At 42.0% G+C, this 24,243-nt stretch overlaps 1 non-coding gene and 2 pseudogenes across 1 annotated transcript; 1 reads left to right on the top strand and 2 right to left on the bottom strand.

Annotated features, from left to right (window-relative positions):
* Positions 1–24,243, bottom strand: part of LOC142427574 (nicotinamide phosphoribosyltransferase-like) — a 158,756-nt pseudogene that overhangs the window by 3,567 nt on the left and 130,946 nt on the right.
* Positions 10,268–10,383, top strand: LOC142428282 (U5 spliceosomal RNA). The gene has a single exon (XR_012780208.1). It is a non-coding gene; the product is annotated as a U5 spliceosomal RNA (small nuclear RNA).
* LOC142428224 (U1 spliceosomal RNA) lies at positions 17,628–17,815 on the bottom strand (annotated as a pseudogene).

The raw sequence follows: 24,243 nt of genomic DNA, 5'->3' as shown, positions 1-24,243 counted from the left end.
TCTGGCAGAGTATTTTGTACTTGGATAAATGCTGCCATTTTTTTTTTCAAATGGTCAATCATCCTGAGTGTGTGTTCCCTAGTGGTTTGTTTATTTCTCACCATGCTATCTACGGTTCAGTGAAACATTGAGCAACTGGAATGAGATATGTCCCAAGCCTGAAGGCTTACTGAGGTCTAATCGCTCACGGGTTCCACTAGTCTCTCTCCAACCAGTAAGCCTTGTCTTTTTAAAATGGTGTTCTACATATTTCACCACTTTATCCAGGCCTCCTAAGGTAAGGGTAGGGAAATATTTTTGTTGTATCTTTTGAAGGGCCATTTTTATACTTATGACCTTATATGTGGGAGATACAAAATTATTATCTTAAAAGTTAGCATGCTATAATTGGCCTGCAAACATTTTATTAGCCTGCAAACATTTAGTTAACCCATCCCTAATGTGAAGTGTGAACCTTTACCCCTTTTATTTATTTATTTGTTTGTTTGTTTATTTATTTCTCATGACCCCTTTTAGGTAGGTCGATAATGGTAGCCAGATAGCATCTTCTTCTTCTGGCCTCAGGATTTTGTAGGCTGATTTATGGGTGGTGCATTATTTCATTGGATTCAGTGTATCCACGCTATTCCACTGGATTTAGTCTGTGGTCATCTCGACTCTAATTTGTTTGGGGGAAGAGACAGGTGAATGGCTGCACCTTAAAAGACTCCTCACAAGTTCTGAAGACTTCTATCACTGCTCAATAATGCAGAATTTACCACATTGTCTCTGTGGAATTCTTTGTGCCAACTCACCTTGATGTCCCAGAGTGGGTCATTCCTTCTGGTATTTCTCTAAGTCTACGGAATGCCCATAATGTTGTCATTTGTACTATAGCTTCTCACTTTAGTGCTATAGCATCAGCAATGAAAGTCCTGAAACCCTTTCTCCATCCATGTCACTAAGGGTAACCTTACCTTGATGAAGCAGCACTTTCCATGTTATATTTTGAAAATATTCTGAACTGGTGGCTCAACTTCCAGCAGCATACTGGATAATGTTCTATTGCTACCCGTAAAGTTTCCATTAGCTAATTTTTGAAGAGAAATCATCAAGAGTTCTTCCTAGACTGTCTTACTAAAGGAAAGCCATTAAATTTCTCCAACAGTGAACAATATTATAGCTTCCAGAACCAAAGCAGTATTCAAGTCACCAGAAAATGAAGAAACAAAGGAGTGTTTTCATAACAGTACTAGAACTGACTGATGGGTGGGAGATACAGATAAAAAGAATGTACTTATGTTAATTTTGTCCTAATACATTTAATTTTTTAAAGGATATTAAATAAATGTTTACTAGTAAATTTATAGTTCAAATTAAATGCAATGCTGCAAGGTAAAAAACTACCAGAAGTTTACGTAAGAAGAAATAAGATACAAAAGTTTGTGTATGTAGTGTTGATTAAACAAACATTACCCATAAGTGAAATGGCACTGAATTATACTTATTAATGAAAACCATCTAATTTGGAGGAGAACAACAGGAATGATGATTCCAGGGGAGGGACATAGGGAGACAGGGGATAAAAAATGGGTGTTATCAAAGCCAGGGACAAAGGAACAAGAAGTTATCTGAAATCTATGGCAATGAGGATGTAGGGCTTGATCAAGAGCAATGTAACCAAGAGGAATTATTGAAACCCAAATGAAGGCTGAGCATGATAGTGGGACAAGAGGAAAGTAAAAGGAAATAGAAGAAAGGGCTAGGAGGCAAAGGTCATTTCTAGAGGTCTAAATACCGGCATGTACATATGTAAATATATTTATGATGATGGGGAAATAGATCTATGTATGTATATTTATAGGTTTAGTATTAAGGTAGCAGATGGACATTGGGGCTCTACTCAAGTACTCCCTCAATGCAAGAACACTGTGTTCTATTAAATTGGCATTTCATGATGCTCACCTTCCCAACATGATTTCTGAAGAAAAACTGGGTGTATAAGCAAATGTTGAGAAGAGAGCAGATATTGCCTGGCTATCAAGAGATATAGCATCTGGGATCTTAAAGGCCTGAAGATAAGCAAGTGACCATCTAGATGAGAAGCAACAAAGTCCACATGGAAGAAGCACACCAGTCTGTGTGATCACAAGGTGTCAAAGGGATCAGGTATCAGGCATCAAAGAACAAATATCATATCATTGTGACTGTCGGGGAGTGCAAAGTGAAGACCCAAAGTCCATCTGAAGGCAACTGGACAGCCCCTTACAGAAGGGTCGCTGGGAGCAGACAAGCCAGTCAGGGTGGAGTATAGCACCGATGAAACATACAACTTTCCTCTCCTACCCCCCATTATCATGACCCCAAATCTACCTTACAAATCTGGCTTGACCATAGCGTGTACACGGGTACAGGTAAGAGCTGGAAACACAGAGAATCCAAGACAGATAAATCCCACAGGATCAATATTGAGAGTAGCTATACCAAGAGGGGAAGGTGAAGGTGCGGGGAAATGGGGTACCGATCACAATGGTCTACCTTTAACCCCTCCTAGGGGGCCGACAAGAGAAAAGTGAGTAAAGGGATACATCAGTCAGAGTAAGACATGACAAAGTAATAATAATTTATAAATTATTAAGGGTTCATGATGGAGTGGGGTGGGGGAATGAGAGGAGGAAAATGAGAAGCTGCTACCCAGGGCTCAGGTAGAAAGAAAATATTTTGAAAATGATGGCAACAAATATAAAAATGTGCTTGAGACAATAGATGGATGTATGGATTGTGATAAGAGTTGTACAAGCCCCCCAATAAAATGATTTTTAAGAAAAGAAAAACACCTAATCTAACATACCAGTCCAAAATTAATGCTAAAAAAAACAAATAGTGCCTTCACAACACATTTGGAATATAAATACTCTATATCCTTGGAGCTCAAGGAATTTTAAACCATGCATTGCACTCATGAGTGTCTATGTGCCTGTGTTTCCATTCATTGTCAACAGTTTTTACGTGACAGGTAGGATGAGAATGATCATGATAATCTGCTTGTCAAAAAAAATGGGTCATTTAGGAAAATAATGAAGGGTCAGAGTCATGTATATATTTATACTGCAAGCAGAGTTTACTAGTTTACTAGTTCCTCCTTTCAAGTTAGCAGTGATGATTAGAAAATGTAGGGAAGAAATGAAAAGTGAAATCTGTCGCTGGAGATGCTGAGAGCCAGTTAGAGAACATGCAGACTCCAACAGGAAATCCTCCTGATTGCTCTTCTGTGCCTTTCTAGGGCGGGGACCTGTGATGTTTTGGGTCTTTAGTGCCTCCTGCTGCTCTTTGCCTCCCTTTCAGGGGAGGTTTGTGTCTGGGCTCACATTGAGTCCCCACAGTGTGTACCTTGCACATAACACAGGACTGTGTCATGTACAGTCAGGGAACTCAGCTAAAGGGAGAACTGGTTCTTGTAATTGTCTTTGGTGATTAGAGAGTGGACTTCAGAAGGATGAGTGATACTATGTATCACCACCATAGCATATGTGGCCCCACCACTGCAGACCTTTCCCCAGGGGCCAGCTCCAGCAGTAGCTACTGGTGATGGAGTAACCAGAGACCATACAGGTGAGGGAGAACAATAGACTGTGCTTGACCAGACCTGGAAAAGACTCCTGAAGCAGCACCTGGGACAGTACACCTAGAAATAAAGAGAGAAGTTCCTGTCAGTCACATGCACTCACCACAGGCCCCATAAACCAGCTTTGCTATCTGAGACCCTCACCTTGGGGAACTGTCACCAGGCACAGAAGAACACAGAGCAACAGTGTCTTTGCCCACAACTCTGCTTTTCCAGAGGAGCTACAGCACTGCCTGAAGATGTGCTGGCTTTCCCAGACCAAGGGTAGAATGTTACCTCCACATTTAGGGCTTGTCATGGACACTGAAGTGGCCTTTCCCCAGGTGAAATGGGTGCTTCTGAAGCCTGAACATTCCTGCTCAGTCTCTCGAGTTATGCATGGCCACTGAATAACTGCTCAGAGATCTCACCTTGAATTAATTAACCAAGCTTACAGATTCATCCATTTTGGAAAATTATCCATACTTTTGACAGTGCAAGCAGTGGCACTATCTTTGAACGTGCTATTTTAAAGTTTATTTCCCATTCAGATTTCCACTTCGTTTTTATCCCTCATATCAATGTCTGCAAAAAGTTCCAGACCGAGGGTTGACCTCATCCATTTTCCTCCTTACTTCTAACCACTGTATAATCTCTAATGTATTCTAATTTTTTAAAGGTTGAAATACAATTAAAGAGTGGAACTCACATGGCTTCTCTTGAGCAGATTCTGCTGAGGGGAATAAGTAATGATTTGGTAAAAAACAAAAACCCAGAGGTTTAGTCAATATCCCGAGATTCAAGCACAGGACAGTTTCCCAGTTGTCAGTTGGAGATCACGGAATTGAGTATTTTCTCTCATGTAGGCTGGAATGTAATCACTTGATCCCAGTCACTGCAGCAGACTGCCTGCCATCTCATGGCATCTGGTGTTGGTGGGTGTCTGAAAAATTTAAGATTCTGACTACGTGCATCTCTGCTCATTAGTCCAGGTCACTTTCTTTCTTTTCTTTTTTTCAGTCCAGGTCACTTTCATCTCTGTGTGTATAAGAAGTAGATTTATATACAAGAGCAATTGAACATTGAGAAAATGGCCCAGCCCAGCCCAGATCAAGTCCATAAGTCTGATATTAGCCTATATGTCCAACAGCAATCTATAAAGTCCTCTTCATACTCACGAAACACATGCAATGATGCCGAATTTAGAAGATCACAGGCCAGTGGGTAGCAAGTCTTTGCATCCAGTGTCATTGGAAACAGCTCTGGCAGGGGTCTCGGAATGGCTTCCCCAGCACCCAGGGCTGCACGGGATGGGTCAATTTGTCCTCTCAGCTGCGGTGTCTCCCAAGCTGTGAAGTAGTGAGAAAGAGTCTTTCCTGCCTCCAAGGATGAAATACTGGATTTCCCAGAATTCTCATGAGAAGGCCATGCCCACACAGAAGCCGCATTGGCTATGATCTGATTGACAGGCTAGACTCCACCCCTACATTCTTAATCATCAAATTGACAAATGATTATATAACTCCCACAGTAACCCTTTGTAAATGACGTTTTTATCACGTGTACTACAAAGTACCCGTATATGCTGGCAGTTTCCTTCCACATTGAAGAAGCGTTGCTTGGGCTCTATAATCCATATGTTGTTTTTGTTTTTTCCCACTGCTCCAAATCATGGTCAGTAATTTAATCAATATACCCACAGAACTTTCCAATTTTTGGAACTTGGAAATTGTAGAAAAATAGGGGCCCAATGAAAGGGCTATCAAAATTATCCAGTTTTCTACTGTTGTAGAGAAATCAGGCATAGTTCTTTGCAGCTTAAAATGACAACTACTTGGCTATTTCATGACTTTGGGATGAAAACATTGGCATCAAAGAGAAGGTCTAATGCTGGCCAATGCAGTGCCTCCTTGCCAATCTTTATTGCTGGGTAAGACATCAGCTTCTGAGACTGTACTCATATATACTCCCACATATACTCTCTCATGCTGCCTAAGGCTGCAAGATGGGAGTTATGCCAGGGTTAAAGCAAAGATCTCGCTTCAGCACATGGGGCCTATATTTTATCCTGAGTGTGCAACTATATGGGGAATATTTCATTTAAATGATTTTGTTTTTATATTTAAATAGAAGACCCTCTTGAGCATCAGTGATTAAATAGTTTACTAAAGTGGCTGGGCTCTATACTCCGTGAATGTCATCCAGGAATAGAAGATGATGAGCTGTTGAGGAGTGCCACATTCTGAATGATTTTCAAAGAAAGACACTACATAATTAGCTAAAATCCGAATTACAAAATTGATGAAATGGGGAGATCTGATCTGATGTCTTCAAAGTTAGCAAGCAAGCATGTGGAATGTCGTGGTCCATCAACTATCATTAAGAATTGCAAGTTAAATGGTCAATAAATTAGTAACGCAAGTTTACTATTGTGCTTCTGCTTCAAAAGACAGACTGATACCATGAAAGACTGGTGAGGATGTAGAGTGCCAGAAACTACTAAATGTTACCGTCACATTAGAACAATCTGGCAGCTTTTTCACAACAGCGAATATAATTTTATAATATAATCAAGCTGCCATTCTCCTCAAATCATTTAAAAATAAAGCTACATAAACTATGCACAGTAATTATAAAGTGCTTTTATCCATAAGTTGAAATATACCAAACTCAACTCAGTGACATTGCAATAGATGCCAAGTGAAAGTGACCCTATAGGACAGGGAAGAACTGTCCTTGAGTGTTTCAGATACTGTAACTCTCTAAAGGAGTAGAAATCCTCATCTGTCTTCATGGAATAGCTGGTGGTTTTGTACTGCTGAACTTGCAGCTAGCAGCCCAATGCATAACCACTACTCAACCAGGGAATCTATGAAAAGAGGGAAGAAGGAAAATCAACCGCTAAACTAGCATCCCAAAATGCTGATATCTGTAAGACTGAGTTCAGGCCTGCTTCAACTCCTCAACCATTCCTCCCAATGCACTCTTTGCCAAGACTCTTGAGAATTGGTGCTCAATAGGTGATGTATGTAAGTTAACAGCAGTTAAATTCTTCTACTTGTTATTGCCAGGTTGGAAATATGACATTTTTATTTCAAATATAAGATAAAACTTTACAACAGAGTTAATATAATTGTATACATTACAAAATAATTAGGGCATTTCAAGATGGAAAGCAAAACTCTATTAAAAATGTTCCTATTGAAATGAATAGAACAACTCTGAGGGTGGTACAGGGCAGCATACTAACATAAGTAACTTTCAGGTGATCAACGACTGTAAATCTAAAAGCAAAATAAAGTGCACACAGCAATGTTTTCTGTTTTATAAAGGTCATTACCATGGGTATGTGTCCCCAAGTTATGAAATCATTATACATCATTGAAAAATTGCAGAGTGTCATTGTAAAAGACATAACTGGAAATGCCTAATATGAAATGAAAATGTTCTCAATACATCAAAAATCTGGACAACTATGAACAATAAAATATATAACTTAGAATTGTATAAAAATATAAAGGATACAGGAGGGGTGAGTGGGGAGGAAAGGGGTTGGGATAAAAAGGAAAATCAGCTTCCAGGAACCGAAGCAGAAGGCAAATTTTGAGAATGAAGGCAACGAATGTATAAGTGTGTTTTACACAATTGATGTATGTATGGATTGCGATGAGTTATATGAGCCCCAATAAAATAATTTTTTTAAATGTAAAGGATACAATTAATATCCCTGAATTGATACCACTATAATAAATGATTTAATGAACAAAGTTAATGAGGAAAATGAAACAAACATCTCCTACATAAGCATTTTAAGTGTTCTATGTATTTACCCACTTAAAATAATAAAAAATGAAGTTCTTCAGGATTTTACTGCAATTGGGTCCTAAATTAAACTAAATCAAATTAGACTAGACTAAACTAAATCAACTCAAACCGAACTTAATGACATATTGCGTTTGGTGAATCTGCTGCAAAATATATCTTTAAAATTTTAATAATAAAAATATTACCTTGAGGAATATGGTGTACCTGACCCAAGCCATGGTATTTTAAATGATATCATAAACGTGACCCCTCATTCTCAACAATATGGTTTTTTATTTGTTTGGGGTTTTCTATTGCCTGTCAACTGATCCTGTGGACACCTCATGATAGCACAGATGGTGTTCTTCCATGTGGGTTAGTTGCTTCTCTGCTAGAGTGCTGCTTGTTTAACTTCAAGTCATTAGGACCCCAGATGCTATATCTTCTGATAGCCTGGCACTATCCGATTTCTTCACCACCCTTGCTTATGTGCCCATTTTGTGTTCAGCAATTGTGCTGGGAGTGTGAGCATCACAGAATGCCAGGTTGGTCAGAGCAGAGACACAAAATCCATCTGTAGACAATAGGACATCTATTCAGAAGGGTCACAAGGAAAGGGATGAGTCAACCACAGCTCAAAATAGCACCAATGAAACACACAATATCCCTCTGGTTCCTTGATGCTTCCTCTTTCCCCACTATCATTACTCCAGTCCTTCCTTTCACTGCGGGCTAGACCAGAGCATGTGCACAGGTACATATAAGAGATGAGAGCCCATGAACACGGAATCCAAGAAAAGGAATGGGAGTAGCGATATCAGGAGGGTGGTGGGAGGGTGGGAAGAGGAGGGGAAGAAGAGGGAACTGATTACAATGATTGACACATAAACCACACACACCCCCTCTAGGACAAACAACAGAAACTGTGGGAAGTGAGACATGGTCGGTGTAAGATAAGAAAATAATAATACATAATTTATCAAAGAGTCACGCAGGTGTTGGGGGAGGGAGAGAAAAAAGAGGAAGTGATATTAAGGTGTCCATAAAAAGTAAATGTTTAGTAAATAATGATGGCAATGTATGTACAAATATGCTTGATACAATTGATGTATGGATTGTTATAAGAGCTGTAAGAACAACCCAAGTCGATCTATGTTGACCGTCTCCCCAGAAGGCAATACAGAGGACAACACTGAAGATATAGCCCGGGGAGAGAGGTGGCTCTGTCCAGACCACACAGGACCGAACTAAGGGGGAGAGAGAAAGAACTTCATCATGACACATCAAGCCCCAGGGACGACATCATGCTCGGAGCATAGAGAGCACCATAGGGCCTGCCCCACCACAAGACAAGACATTTTATCACTGACCCACAACAGTACAGGGGACAGCACTGGAGACATTGTGCAGGAAAGTGTACCTGATATGCCCCATGCACAGTGGGGTGAGAGGCAAAGGGAGTGTACCTGGACAGTAAGGGGAACAAAGTAACCAAGTCATCAAAGAATCCTGAAAATAGACTTCTGGCCTGGGGTACAGGGCTTGTCACCTCTTCAGACTTGATCGGAAAAAATACATTAGGGTCAGCAGACAGACCTGGAACTATCTATTATTTTTTGTTGTTGCTTTGTTTTTGTTTTATTATGTTTTGGTTTTTCTTCCACCCTCTGTCTGTCTATATAAGATAGGCAGGATGAGCAATCCCAAAGAGAAACTACAGGACCGGCAGTTCAGGGGGGACATGGAAGAAGATGGGGCGGGGAGAGAGAGTGGGGAGCCAACAAACTCATAGACAAAGGGAAAAACAAGAGATCTAAAATTGGTGGTGAGGAGGGTGTATAATCCCGAGTAGGGTTTTATGAAGAGCAATGTATCCAAGAGGAAATACTGAGAGCCAAATGGAAGGTGAGTATGATAGTGGGATAGAAGGAAGGTGAAAGGAAATAGAGGGAAGAAATAGGAGTCAAAAGCTATTTATAGAGGTATAGCTATGGGTCTATAGATATGTAAATATATTAATTTATAATGAAAGGGATAGAAGCCAATGAACATATATTTATATGAAAAGGTGTAAGATAGCAGATGGAATTTGGGCCTCGCTCACGGCCTCCCTTAACCCAAGAACACTTTGTTCTGATTACCTGGCTCTCTTTGATACTCACCTTCCCGACACAATTGCTGAAGACAAAATGGGTGCATAAGCAAATGTGGTGAAGAGAGCGGATGGTACCCAGCTATCAAAACATATAACGTCTGTAGTCTTAAAGGCTTCAAGTCAAACAAGCAGCCATCTAGCAGGGAAGCAAATGAGCCCACATGGAAGAAACACACCAGCCTGTGTGATCATGAGGTGTTGATGGGATCAGCCATCAGGTCTCAAAAGATCCAAAACAAACAATTATATTGATTTGAGAGAGGGGGGTTGGAGTGGAACCCAAATCCCATCTGTAGATAATTGGATACCACCCACACCCTCAGAAGTAGTATAAGGAAGGGATGATTCAACCCAGGTGCAGTATAGCACCGACAAATCACACATCATTCATCTAGTTCTTGAATACTCGCTCCCTACCCGCAAGGCCGTAACCCAGTTCTAACTTACAAATCTGGATAGACCAGAGAATACATATTGGTACAGCTAAGAGCGCTCGACACATGGACTTCAGGAAAGATAAACCCCTCAGGAACAATAATGAGAGTAGTGATGTAATGAGGCTAGGTGGATGATCAGGTAGGGGGAAGGGTAAAAAACGGGGGACCTATCATATGGCTGGATATATAGCCGCCCCACCTCCAAAGGGGATGATAACAGAAATGTGGGTGAAGGGAGACAACGGACAGTGTAAGATACAAATTAACAATAACAAAATATAATTGAGCATACTCTGGTTTCTCTTCAGATCGTATAAATCTTTTGCCTTTTACTAAAGATTTCCATGGAGAGGAACAATTCTGAGTCATAAACTAATTTTTTGAGGCCATGCACTTGCAAGGCTTACTAAAAAAATTGTATGTATATATATACATATACATATATATATATATACTTGATCAAAGGATATATATATATAATTGATCAAAGGAGATATATATATTTGATCAAAGAGGGAGAGAGGGGGAAAAAGAGGGTTTTATAAGAAGAGCTTTAGTAGAAAAATGTTTTGGAAACCATGGCAACATATGCACAAATATGCTTGATACAATTGATGTATGGAATGTTAGAAGAGCTGTAAGAACTCTTCTGACATTCCATACATCAACTGTTCTTACAGTTAGAAGGGCTGTAAGAACAATAAAATAATTTATAAAAAATAAATAAATAAGGAAACTTCGCCAGAAGTGCCTTGACAGCTTAGTTATGTAGACTTGGAAGTTAGGAGAATAATTTTTAGAATCAGAATGCATTAGTTTTCAATCTCATACACGCTATTTATAAGTTATGTAAGCACATGCAAGATACTTAACTGCTCTGAAATTCATTTCATTAATGTATACAATGAGGATTAAAAGTTTGTAACATTTTTGGCAGTATTCAACAAAATTATGTATTGCAAATACAATAACAAAAATTATTTTTTAATTTTAAAAAATGATTTTATCAGGAGAGCAAAATGAGAGCCCATAGATTGGGGGAAAACATCTGTCATTGAATAAATTGCTGAATTTTATCAGTGCAATTGCCTTATACCCTAGAGGAAGATTGACAATGATTTTCTCTTTTGTTTCTTTGCTTTTTTGTTTCTTTCTGCTCTTTGTGTGTTTTTGTTGTTATTGTTTGTTTGGGGTTTTGGTTTTATCATAACATGACCGCAAAAGTAAATCAGAGTTATTAAACCCATGGGCTAGCTGACAGACATCCTCAAACTACGGCCCGTGGGCCACATGCAGCCCGCCCAGGACATTTATCCAGCCCACCGGGTGTTTTTGCCCCATTTGTTTTACTTCAAAATAAGATATGTGCAGTGTGCATAGGAATTTGTTCATAGTTGTTTTTGTTTTTTTTTTTTTTAAACTATAGTCCAGCTCTCCAACGGGTCTGAGGGACCTTGAACTGGCCCTCTGTTTAAAACGTTTGAGGACCCCTGGGCTAGCATATGGATTTTGGGCTCCTACTTAGTTCTTGCCCCAATCCAAGAATAGTTAGTTCTTAAAACATGGCCCTGCTCGATTCTCGCTTTCATGAAGAAATCACTGAATACTTCATGAAGACCACCCCCCAGGCTTTCTTGGGTCACCCCCGGACTCCACTAGCTTCACCTCACATTGGACACCTGCAAACACAGAGGCACCGTGATTAGATGGCACACATACAAACAAATGCACTCACAATTATACACACAGCAGCAGGGTGTACAACAATTACCATGTAAAATGGCCAGAATGAATGCCACGTTTGGTGTAAAATTCATTATGAGTCTTGTGGACTAGCTTCTGGGCAGAAATGGTAACACCAGAGACCCCAGAGACTGGGACTGTCCTCTGAGATCTCCCACATCAGGGGCTCTGACTGGTTTATCAGTGGCAGAGAGCTGCATTTTCATGTCCTCTGATATTTAGAAGCAGATGAGTAGAGAATATGGGCAAGAGTTCTCCCTCAGACTCAGAGAAGCACAAGCACTCTCAAGGGAAAACAGAGCTCTGAGACATGTACTTTATTGTTATATATGAGTTTGTAAGTAGTTTTCACTCTATAAGCTTTACATTACACACACCAACCTTTGTAGTGTGAGAGCTCACAATGAATCCTCTCTCGTCCCTCTTTTTTTTTTTTTTTTAATTTTTATGACCCCAGTTCTACCTAACAAATCTAGCTAAACTGGAGAACACACATTGGTACAGATAAGAGCTCTTGACACAGGGAATTCAGGACAGATAAACCCCTTAGGAACAGTAATGGGAGTAGCAATATGAGGAGAGGGGAATGGTTGGGGAGGAGGGAGGGAGAGAAAGGAGGAACCCATCACAAGGTTGGCTGTATAGCTCTCCCCAACCCCCGAAGGAGATACATAACAGAAATGTTGGTGAAGGGAGACAAGAGACAGTGTAAGATATAAAATAATAAAAGCAATATATAATTGATCAAGAATTCAAGAGGATGGGATGGTGGGAGAGGGAGGGGAAAAAGAAGAGCTAATACCAAGAGTTCAAGAAGAAAATGTTTTGGAAATGATGATGGCAACATATGTACAAATATGCTTGATGCAATTGATATATGGAATGTTATAAGAGCTGTAAGAGCCCCCCAGTCAAATTATCTTTTAAACAAATAAATAAAATATCTATCTAATGCTTATGATCAAACTCACCCACTCTGCTATGCAGTCAGTACTCTAAAAAATGTGTTCACAGGTTAAAGGAGTCTTAATGATCACAAACCAAAATCATAGTTCCCCTTTCTGACTCTAAATTACACTGCCACTAAATTACATGAAGTTACACTTCAGGGGCTAACGAACCCAGGATGGGCAGGAACACCACAGGCTGCGGAGAAGGGTGAAAGGCAGGTTGGCAGGTCAGGTTTGTGACTAGACAGGAAAATGAGTCCAAAATGGGCAGGTCAGATGGCAGGCCATTGGCTTAAGTCCAAAGAAGCAAAGGTTGCCAAGTTAGATCCAGCAAAAAGCCTCTCGTCCCCCTTAAGATGTAGATACCCATGATGATGGTGACCGGCGCCATCGTTTGTTTCTTGCATAGGAACATTATTGGTTTTCTTGCCATCCAAGAAATCCCTCCATTTTTGTGATATATACAGCTGTGGGCATGAGGTTGTTCAGAAAGCATGTAGAATTGCATCCTCTTTCTTCTGTCATGATCATGAAAACTGGATATTTATCACTCGAGGTCATCTTCTCAAAGAGTCAGTTTTTGTTTAATTGACTTACTGATGGTGTTCATTCTATTTCATTTACTTGAGATCTTATATTAATTATTTCCTGGCACCCCTACCCCTTCCCCTGTAAACCTGGGCGGTGGCACACTCATCTTTCTCTAATTCCATTAGATGCAAAATGAGGTCATTAACGTCAGTTTGATTTTGACACTATACAGGTTGGTTGTTGCTACAAATAGCCCACAAGGGTCTCTTCGGTTGAATCCCACAGTTCTGTTGTGCTTTCATTTTTTGTTCAGTCCAATACAGCCATCCAGGATATAAAATTCAATCAATACATATCATAACTATTAATAATACAAATACACAAAACTACTTTTGCACCAATCTTTGTCCATTTTACATGGTAATCATTGTAGACCCTTGCTGTGTGTGTTTAATATCGAGTACATTTGTTTGTGTATGTGTCCTCTAATCGTGGTGTTTCTGTGTTTGTAGGTGTCCAGTGTGAGCACCATCTGGGGGCGATCTGAGAAAGTCGTGGTGGTGGTGGGGTGTCTCGGAGACTCTCCTGTGCAGCGTCTGGATTCACCTTCTTTTTTTTTTTTTAAACATTTTATTAGGGGCTCATACAACACTTATCACAATCCATACATAGACATACATCAATTGTATAAAGCACATCTGTACATATTTTGCCCTAATCATTTTCTTTTTTTTTTTTTTCTTCTTTTACATTTTATTAGGGACTCCACCAACTCTTACCACAATCCATACATATACATACATCAATTGTACAAAGCACACCCATACACTCCCTGTCCCAATCACTCTCAAGGCATTTGCTCTTCACCTAAGCCCCTTGCATCAGGTCCTCCTTTTTTTCCCCCCCCTCCCTCCCTTTTCCCCCCTCCCTCATATGCCCTTGGTAATTTATACCTCGTTATTTTGTCATATCTTGCCCTATTCGGGGTCTCCCTTCCCCCCTTCTCTGCTGTCCCTCTCCCAGGGAAGAGGTCACATGTGGCTCCTTGTAATCAGTTCCCCCTTTCCAACCCACTCACCCTCCACTCTCCCAGCATCGTCCCTCACTCCCTTGGTCCTGGAGGTATCATCCACCCTGGATTCCCTGTATCTCCAACCCTCCTATGTACCAGTGTACAGCCTCTGTCCTATCCAGCCCTGCAAGGTAGAATTCGGATCATGGTAGTTGGGGGGAGGAAGCATCCAGGATCTGGGGGAAAGCTGTGTTCTTCATCGATACTACCTCACACCCTAATTAACCCATCTCCTCTCCTAAGCCCCTCTATGAGGGGATCTCCATTGGCTGACACTTGGGCCTTGGGTCTCCACTCTGCACTTCCCCCTTCATTTAATATAATATATATATACACATACATATATACATATACACATAAATACACATACATACACACATTTATATCTTTTTTTTTTTTTTGCATGATGCCTTATACCTGGTCCCTTGGGCACCTCGTGATCGCACTGGCCAGTGTGCTTCTTCCATGTGGGCTTATTTGTTTCTGAGCGAGATGGCCGCTTGTTCGCCTTCAAGCCTTTAAGACCCCAGACACTATCTCTTTTGATAGCCGGGCACCATCAGCTTTCTTCACCACATTTGCTTATGCACCCATTTGTCTTCAGCGATCCTATCATGGAGGTGTGCAGTCAATGATATGATTTTTTGTTCTTTGATGCCTGGTAACTGATCCCTTTGGGACCACTCGATCACACAGGCTGGTGTGTTCTTCCATGTGGACTTTGTTGCTTCTGAGCTAGATGGCCGCTTGTTTATCTTCAAGCCTTTAAGACCCCAGTCACTATCTCTTTTGATAGCCGGGCACCATCAGCTTTCTTCACCACATTTACTTGTTCACCCATGTTGGCTCCAGCTGTTGTGTCGGGAGAGTGAGCATCATAGAGTTCCAATTTAATAAAAGAAGGTATTCATGCATAGAGGGAGTGTTTGAGTAGAGGCCCAAGGTCCTTCCGCCACCTTAATACTTGACCTATAAATATCGACACAAAGATCTATTTCCCCAACCTCCTATATATATTTGCATGTACATGTCTTTGTCTAGACCTCCATGAATGCCCTTTGACTCCTAGCTCTTTCCTCCATCTCCCTTGACCTTCCTCCTGCCCTACTACCATGCTTCATTGCCACCTGGGCTAGAGTATACCTCTTCTCTAAGCAACCTTACCCTTGATCATTTCCCACCAGGCCTGCCACTCCCCCTTCTCTACCCTTTGGGGTCCCATGTTTTTCCCTTGTCCCTGGGTTTGTTAACACCACTTCCTTACCCCCCCTACCCCCCACCCCAAGTCCCCCCGGAACTGTCGGTCCCGTTGTTTTTCCTCCAGATAGTTCATCCAGCCTGTCCTATTCAGACAGACCTGTGGAGTCACTAACATGCACGAAAACTAGACAGAGGAACACAAAGCAACAGTATATAACCGGACAACAAAACAACCAAAACAAACCACTGAAAAAGAACAGAACAAAACAGTTCACAAGAGAAAAGCTTGTAGTTAGTTCAGGGATCTTTGCTGGCCCTTAGGAGCGTTTTCCAGTCCAGTCTGTTGGGGCACCACGCCCTGGCCCCAAAGTCCACTTTCAGCATTCCCTGGGGACCTTGCCACTCCATTCCCTTGCTGTTCCGCTGCACTCCCCCAGTGCATTGCCTCGGTGTGGTGGGATCAGGTCAGGTGCAATTCCCACACTGTGTCTCCGGTGCTGTCCCCTGTATCGCCCTAAGTCACTGAGGGGCATCATGTCTCATAGTAGGGCCAGCCATGTTGTTCTCTCTTTGGACTGGCTGCTCTACTCAGGAACATCATCATCACGGCCTGGTGGGCCAGGCTGTGCTCCACTCTCTCCTCCTGCCCCTTCATCTGCTCCCGTGTGCTCTGGTCAAATATGACCATCTCCCATAGCTGCAGGGTCAATGTCGTCCTTTGGAACAAGTTCTTTTCGGGGGAGGGGCAGGAATCCACTTAATTTATGGTGCTGGGGCCTGCCTCCCAGACCTCTCCACCGGTTCCGTCCTCCACGCCGGGATACTGCATTCACACCTTGCGACACTGGGTTGAAGTCTGGTCCCACTTTCCCTGTGGAGATATAAACAATACCCTCCCCTTGGGTGGATTAATGCCCCATTTCTGTCATGCTGATTGTACTTACCTCAGGGGACTCATGTTCAATAGTTGTGAAATGCATTGTTCCCATCAGGCTCCAGTGAAGGGCCTGCAGTGGGTTGTATACATTAGTTATTCTGGTGGGACTACATTATACACAGACTGAGCAAAGCGTCAATTCACCATCTCCAGAGACAACTCTAAGAACACTCTCTTTCTGCAGATGATTAGAAAGAGCATGAATGTCGAGGAAATGATCATGCATTAATGTAAGTGACACAATGTGGGAAGTCAGTGAGAGCCCAGACACAAACCTCCTCTGCAGGGAAGAGACTGGACTCCAGGGGGCGCTCAGGACCCGAAGAGCGCAGGATCAGGCCAAGGACCAGTTGTAGATGGTTTCAGTTTGGGGATTCTGCTCTGTCTCACTGTGTTCCTAGATAATCTCTCCATTTTTATTTACTGGTTTTGTAGTCTTCCCTGGTGTTTCCAAATTCAAAAGTGGTATTGTAAAAGTAGGAAATATTCTCACCTGCAGTAAAAGCGCCTGTGCCTTATGGAGGGAAAAAGACCCGGACAGGTGCCCCCAGCACCAGAGTTTTGATAAAGCTCAAGGATAGATTTTATAATCAGACTCAGGGCCACTGAGGTTTCTACATGATGCAAATGATGAAGTGTACACACATGTCTGAAAGGTTGGTGGTTTAAACCCACCCAGCGATGTCTTAGGACACAGGATTCATGATCTGCTCTGTGTTGTTAGGTGTCATCGAATTGCTTCCAGCCCATAGCCAATGTACAATTGAACCAAACACTGCCCGGTCCCGTGCCGTCGTCATAATTATTGCCAGGGTTGAGCCCACTGATGGAGCCATTGTGTCAATCAATCTTCTCAAGAACCTTGCTCTTTGCTGATCTGTCCAGACCCACACGATGAGGTCCAGACCCAAACTATGAGGGAGAGAGCAAGCAAGAGTGAGAGTGAGAGTGAGAATCTCATCATGGCCCACCAAACCCTGGGGACGACATCCCTGCTTGGAGCAGCCAATCCACACAGAGGACCGTGTGGCTGGCCCCACCAGGAGACATGGGATTCCTTCGCTGAACCCTAGTGCTACTGGGGACAGCACTGGAGACACTGTGCAGAAAGTGTGCCCAGTTTGCCCCAGACACCGCGGGGTGAAATCAAAGGAAGTGCAACAGGGCAGCAAAGTAACCAAGTCCCCAAGGAATCCTGAAAATAGACTTCTGACTTGGGGGACAGGGCTTGGCACCTCATCAGACCTGATCTGCAGTCCCCCACTACCACAAATGATGCAGTCTATTTTCCCACATTTGGGGAAATCGCAGAGGTCAGCACATCCGGAATGCAATGGATGAATAAACCTCGCCCTGGGCAAACCACCTTCGTGATCATGGTATCTCCCCTGCCAGGTAAGTATTCGTTTTGCTTTGTTTATTTTTGCTTTTCTTTTGCCCTATGTCTCTATATAAAATAAGCAGGATGAACAATCCCAAAGAGAAAACAATGTAACCAGCAGTGGGAGCTGTGTTGGGGGACAGGGCAGAGGAAGTGGTGGAGAGGGGGAATGGGGAGCCAACAAACTCACAGATCAGGGAACAGGAGGGTGTATAATGCCTGGCAAGTGCAATGTATCCGAGAGGAATTACCAAGAGTCAAATGGTGGGTGAGCATGATTGTGGGATAGGAGGAAGGTGAAAGGAAGTAGAGGAAAGAAATTGGAGGCAAAAGCTATTTACAGAAGTATCACTATAGGCATGTATATATGTAAATATATTAATGTTTAATGAAAGGGATAGAGACCAATGTACATGTATTTATATGTTAAATATTAAGATATCAGACAGACTTTGGGTCTCTACTCAAGGCCTCCCTTAACACAAGAACACTTTGTTCTGATAACCTGGTACTCTGATACTCACCTTCCCAACACGATTGCTGAAGACAAAATGGGTGTATAAGCAAATGTGGTGGAGATAGTGAATGGTGCCCAGCTATCAAAAGATACAACATTTGGGGTCTTAAAAGCTTAAAGTCAAACAAACAGCCATCTAGCAGGGAAGCAAATAAGCCTACATGGAAGAAGCACACTACCCTGTGTGATCACGAGATGTCAATGAGAACAGGTATCAGGTATCAAAAGATTAAAACAAACAACTATATCGATGCAAACAAGAGGGGTTGGAGTGGAGACCCAAAGCCCATCTGTAGACAATTGGATATCAATTGCATATCTCCCCACAGAAGGGTTATAAGGAAGGAATGGTTCCAGGTGTAGTATATCACAGATGAATCACACAGCATTCCTCTAGTTCCTTAATGCTTCCTCCCCCTGGACTACCATGACCCAGTTCTACCTTACAAATCTGACTAGACCAGAGAACACACGTTGGTACAGGTAAGAGCTCTGGGCACATGGAATTAAGGACAGATAAACCCCTCAGGAACAGTAGTGGGAGTAGCTACATCATGAGAGTAGGGGGATGGCCCGGGACGGCGGGAAAAGGGGGAACTCATCACAAGGTTGGATATATAGCACCCCCTCCTAAGGGGACGAATAACAGAAATGTGGGTGAAGAGACACAAAGGACATTGTACGATACAAAATAATAACAAAAATGATTGATAAATGATTCATGAGGGAGGATGGAGAAGGGAGGGAAAAAAAGAGAAAATTATACCAAGGACTCAAGTAGAAGAGGTCTTGGAAAAGATGATGGCAACATATGTACAAATATGCTTGATACAATTGATGTATCGAATGTTGTAAGAGCTGTAAGAGCCCCCAATAAAATGATGTTTTTTTAAAGGAAAACAAAATAAAGCTTCCTATTTTTGCCACTCCTCAGCTTTATCAAACACAATGCCTTCTCCAGGGACTGGTCTCTCCTGGCAATATTTCCAAAGTATGTAGGATGAAGTCCTGCCATCCTTACTTCTAAGGAGTGCTCTTGTCTTACGTCTTCCAATACAGATCTGTTTGTCCTTTTAGCAGTCGACGATAGTTACAGTGTTCCTCTTCAGCACCACATTTCAAATGCATTGATTCTTAGTTTTCCTTAGTCAATATCCAAGTTTCACAAGCATATGATGCAATGGGGAATGGCTTGGGTCAGGAGCACCTTAGTCCTCAAAGGAACAGCACTTCTCTGTAATACTCTAAAAAGGTCTTGTGCCGCAGATTTATCTAAAGCGATACATGTTTTGATTTCTTGACTGTTGTTCCATGAGCACTAATTGTGAATCCAAATAAGACTTTAACCTTTTCTCCATTTATCATGATGTTACCTATTGTTCCAGTTGTGAGCATTGTGGTCTTCCTTACATCGACTTGTAATACATACTGAGGGCTGAAATTCTTGCTCTTCATCAGCAAGTGCTTCAACCCTCCTCACTTTCATCAGGCAAGTTTGTCAGCTTCATACTGAAGGTTGGTAATAAACCTTTCTGTCAGGGGAAGCCAGCCCCTAACACATCATTATGGGTCCGGTAGGCGCAATTGTACAGTGATAATAATTAAACATCATAGTAAAGTTATAGAGAGCATGAGAGATAGAAGTGAAGTATTGAAGTAAATGGGAGTCAGACATGCTTCATGGTAGCATGCTGACCTCTGCCCCACTTGATGGTCCACGTGGAGTGAGTGAGAGAGAGAGTTTAAATGGTAGCCCTGGCCCCTTTTATATTCTCTGGGGACACGCAAGCCCCCTAATTACAGGTGAGGACATACGTCACTGGAAGGGGCTGTCCTATAGGTAATACAGTAATGAGAGAGGGGTGGTCTAGGGACATACATGCAATAGGAAGGGGAGGGATTGGGGTTATACATGTGACAAGATGAGCAGATCCTAGGTTCAGGATGGCAGCCTAACTTTCACCTATTCCCTAGATCTCCATGGGAACCATTATCAGTAGGGTGTGAACGCTTGGTCTCAAGCCTCAAGGAGGAATAGTTTATGTCCCCTGTAGCAGGGAGTGAGGCCTGCCATATAGTCTGGTTGCCTAACTACCCTGGGGAGAATGTCTGTAAGCGTTTGACCTCTCCCCACACCTTTCTCCAATGTTGTTACCACATACTTCTTCATATAAGCCAGCTTCTCTGATGGTTTGCTCATCATATAGGTTGAACAAGTATGGTGAAAGGAAAGAACCCTAAGACACCTCTTTCCTGATTTTAAACCACACAGGTTTTAAATCCCTTGTTCTATTCATTCCCGTGTTCTATTCGGACAGTTGCCTCTTGATCCATGTGAAAATTCCTCATAAGCACAAGGAATTGCTCTGGAATTCCCATTTGTGGTAGCTACATAATCTGGTGTCAATTAGGAGCTTGAGAGGATTAAGAGTGAAGGGGTGGAGTCTAGTCTGTCAATCAGGTCATAGCTAATGAGGCCTCTGTATTCTTTCTCCTAAGAATTCTGGGGATTCCTGAATTTCCTCCTTGGAGGTGGGAGAGATTCTCTCTTACTACACACTCCTTTGGAGATTCTCTACTGAGAAGACACATAGTGCTACACCCTGTGAGCTGGAGAAGCCACATGGGCCTATCCTGATGCAACCAGACCTCTGGAGCCAGAAAAACCATGTAGAGACCCCTGCCAGCACTGAGATGCTTATACTGGATCCAGAAAACTTCCAACCCACTGATCTGTGATCTTCCCACATCTGGCATCATTGCATGTGTTTCATGAGTCAGAAGAGGACTTATAGATTGGTATTGGCCATATGGGCTAATATCACAGATTTATGAACTTGATCTGGACTGAGCTAGGATGTTTCTTCAATATTCAACTTCTCTTTTGTATAAACCTCTTTATTTTGTTTTGTTTAAAACTTTTTTCTTACACACATGAGTCTATGGATTTGTTTCTCTGGTCTACCCAGACTAACACACCATTCTTCTCAAGATAAACACAGTTTACTATGGTACACTCAGTCAAATGCCTTGACATCGTGAATGAAACATGAGTAAATATCTTTCTGGTAGTCTCTGCTTTGAGCCAAGATGCATCTAGGATCAGCAATGGTCTCCCTGTGTCAAATCCTCTTCAGAATCCAGCATGAACTTCAGGCAGTCCTCTGTCAATGTACTGCTGAAACTAGTGTTCTTTGATCTTAAGCAAAATTTTACTTGTATACAATAGCAATCATATTGTTCTATAGTTTGAGCATTCTGCTGGACCCCATTCCTTTGGAATAGGCATAAATATGTATCTCTTCCAGGCTGTTGGCCAAGTAGTTGTCTTCCACATTTCCTGGCATAGATGAGTGAGTGCTTTCAGTGCTTCTTCTGAAGCATTTCGATTGGGTGCTCGGCTAACTCCAGGAGCCTTGGTTTTGGCTATGCATGCAGTGCAGTTTCAACTTCTTCCTTCAGCACCATTGATTCTTGCTCACATGCTACCTCCTGAAATGGTGGAATATAGACTAGTTCTTTTTGGTACAGAGATTTGGGTACTCTTTCCACATTCTCTTGACCCTTCCTGTATCATTCATTAATGAATGCCGGAAGCATGACCTGCTTGGGAAGAGTTAATCTCAGGGATTGACACGGTGCAATTCCTTAAATATGGTACTCTCTGGGATCCAGTTTATGACCAAGAGTCTGGGTCCTTCAAGGGCAGTAATATCTAATAGCAGGATGGCATTGACCTATGACCCTTTGATCCATAGGTGTGTGTGAGTCAAGTGGAGTTGCTTAAAACACTGTTCAATGATGAAGCAAGAAGTCCAGTTATGACTTCAACCAAGAGCCCCGTTAACACAGGTGTTTCTTGTAAATTTTGGTTGTCAGAGAAAGCTTTCTCTGGTTCAGGAAGGCAATTACACAATTAATTAAATCAGGAGAGTCTCTGAGAAATTAATACATTGTGTCATTTCTGTTTGTCTCAATGTATGTCTTTTCAGACTGAAGTTTAGTGGAGTAACCAAATCCTCAATATTTCACTGGGAGTAGGGACATAGAGGCATTTTATTTATTTATTTCGCATGGTCTCAGCCACAATCTCAAGATTCAGTGACACATAACCTGGGCATGGAATGCTCAGTTTATTTTTCAATAGAATTGGCCTCCTTGTAAGCCCCTAAAATTAAACACTGCCATGGAGTTTATTTTGATTCACAGTGTCTCTGTAGAGCCAAGTTGAAATGTCCTTTGGTTTTCCAAGGATGTGCATCTTCATAGGAGCAGATACCCACCATAGCTTCTTCTGCCTCCTGGTGCAGAGTTCATCTCTGCACAGTCGTCTTATTCCTTATGAATATTGTAATCTGACATCGTTCAGAACGGAATTCTACTGCCTCAAATTGCTCAAATAATTTCCCTTAATGCAGCCTTTCCTAATTTGCCTCTATATGTCCAAAATCCACTAAAAGAACCCAGGAAGACAGAAAAAACACATGATTTATACGTAACCCATTTGAAGAAAAAGTTAATAAAATTGTTTCTTCAAGTTGTCATTATTTGTGTGCTGAGGAAAGTTTATGTTCTTCACATCTTCCCTATGAGGAAAGAGTCTTCAAGTCCAAGAGGTTGCTGTAGATATCCAACTGTGTGCAGAGAAAAAGTATGAGCAGGGCTGAACAACTATCCCCACAACTTATTAATGGAAACCTTCTAAATCATTAAATTGCTTTAGAGTGATGTGAATACTTTGTACTCCACAGTAAGTTTTAAATCTCTTCAGCAGTACAGTTATTTTACGGGAAGTGATCTTTTTCCCTGTTGGTGACTCACTCGGTCATTCCGATATTTAGCAGACGTTGAATCATGCCTCCTCTTAAATTCAGCATGATCGATAGATTTCAATGATCCTCAAACTTTGGACTATATGTTCAATGTACCATGACATTATGGAAAAATGGAAATGATGGATGTTTTATAAGCTGTAAATCCCTGGGAGTTGGGCATCATGGACCTTATTCCTAAAGCTTCCTGCCCCTTGGATTTTTCTACCTCTTTGAGCAATTCATTTAGCATCAAGCTTGGCCTAGATGAAGAGGACCCCGGGCTTGGTGAATGGAAAACACAGGTAGAGGATTGTGTTCTCCTGAGGGTTCAGCCAACATTCAACTCCCAGAGGAGCCGATTCTTACAAAGGTGCCACTGACACTCATCTCCACTTACTCTATCAGGTGGAGCCTCAGAATACATTTATTTATATTCATGCTCTTTATAAGTTGGTGTAATATATATGGGACTGTTGGACTTTATTCACAAGAGCATGGAACATGTTTGTGTCACTATTTTTCTTGGTGGCAGCCCACAAATGCAAGTAGCTCAGGGATTCAGACATAAAGTTCTGGAAATACCTCACCCTACCCAATGGTTCACTGGATTCTCCCTTGTCCTGAGGCCTCCTGTCCCAGCTGCAGATGCACGAGTTGGACCAGATCTGGGGTGACAGGTAGGCTTAATGTGCCAACCTAGTAAATAGGAACACATGGGATTTATAAGGTCGCTTGATTTGACAGTAGGCTCAGCAAGCCTCGCGCCCCCCTCCCCCTTGCTCTCTGGGGATCAGTGTGCAACAGCTTTAGCTAGTTTTCTGCCTCAACTTGTGAGCTACACTACTTGTGGGAATGCAATCCATGGATCTTGTTGCTAGAACTTGAGGTACCTTCTAGACCTGCTTTGCCATGCTGCTGGTGTACACATGGCTTGAGCTTGAGGCTGTCAGATCCCGTCTCTTGCATTGCTTGAGTTCTATATCCCATCCACAGCTTCTTCGCTAATCTCCTGAGCTGCTGGTGACCCCACCTGCTGTTTGCTGCCTGTTGCCTGACTACCTGCATTGCCAGAGGCAAGACTCAGCTGTCTGCTTCCATATTAACTTCCATGGAAGTGAA

Source organism: Tenrec ecaudatus, chromosome 15 (genome assembly GCF_050624435.1).
Source record: "Tenrec ecaudatus isolate mTenEca1 chromosome 15, mTenEca1.hap1, whole genome shotgun sequence".
NCBI classification, from domain to species: domain Eukaryota; kingdom Metazoa; phylum Chordata; class Mammalia; order Afrosoricida; family Tenrecidae; genus Tenrec; species Tenrec ecaudatus.
This window is presented reverse-complemented; position numbering and strand designations above follow the sequence as displayed.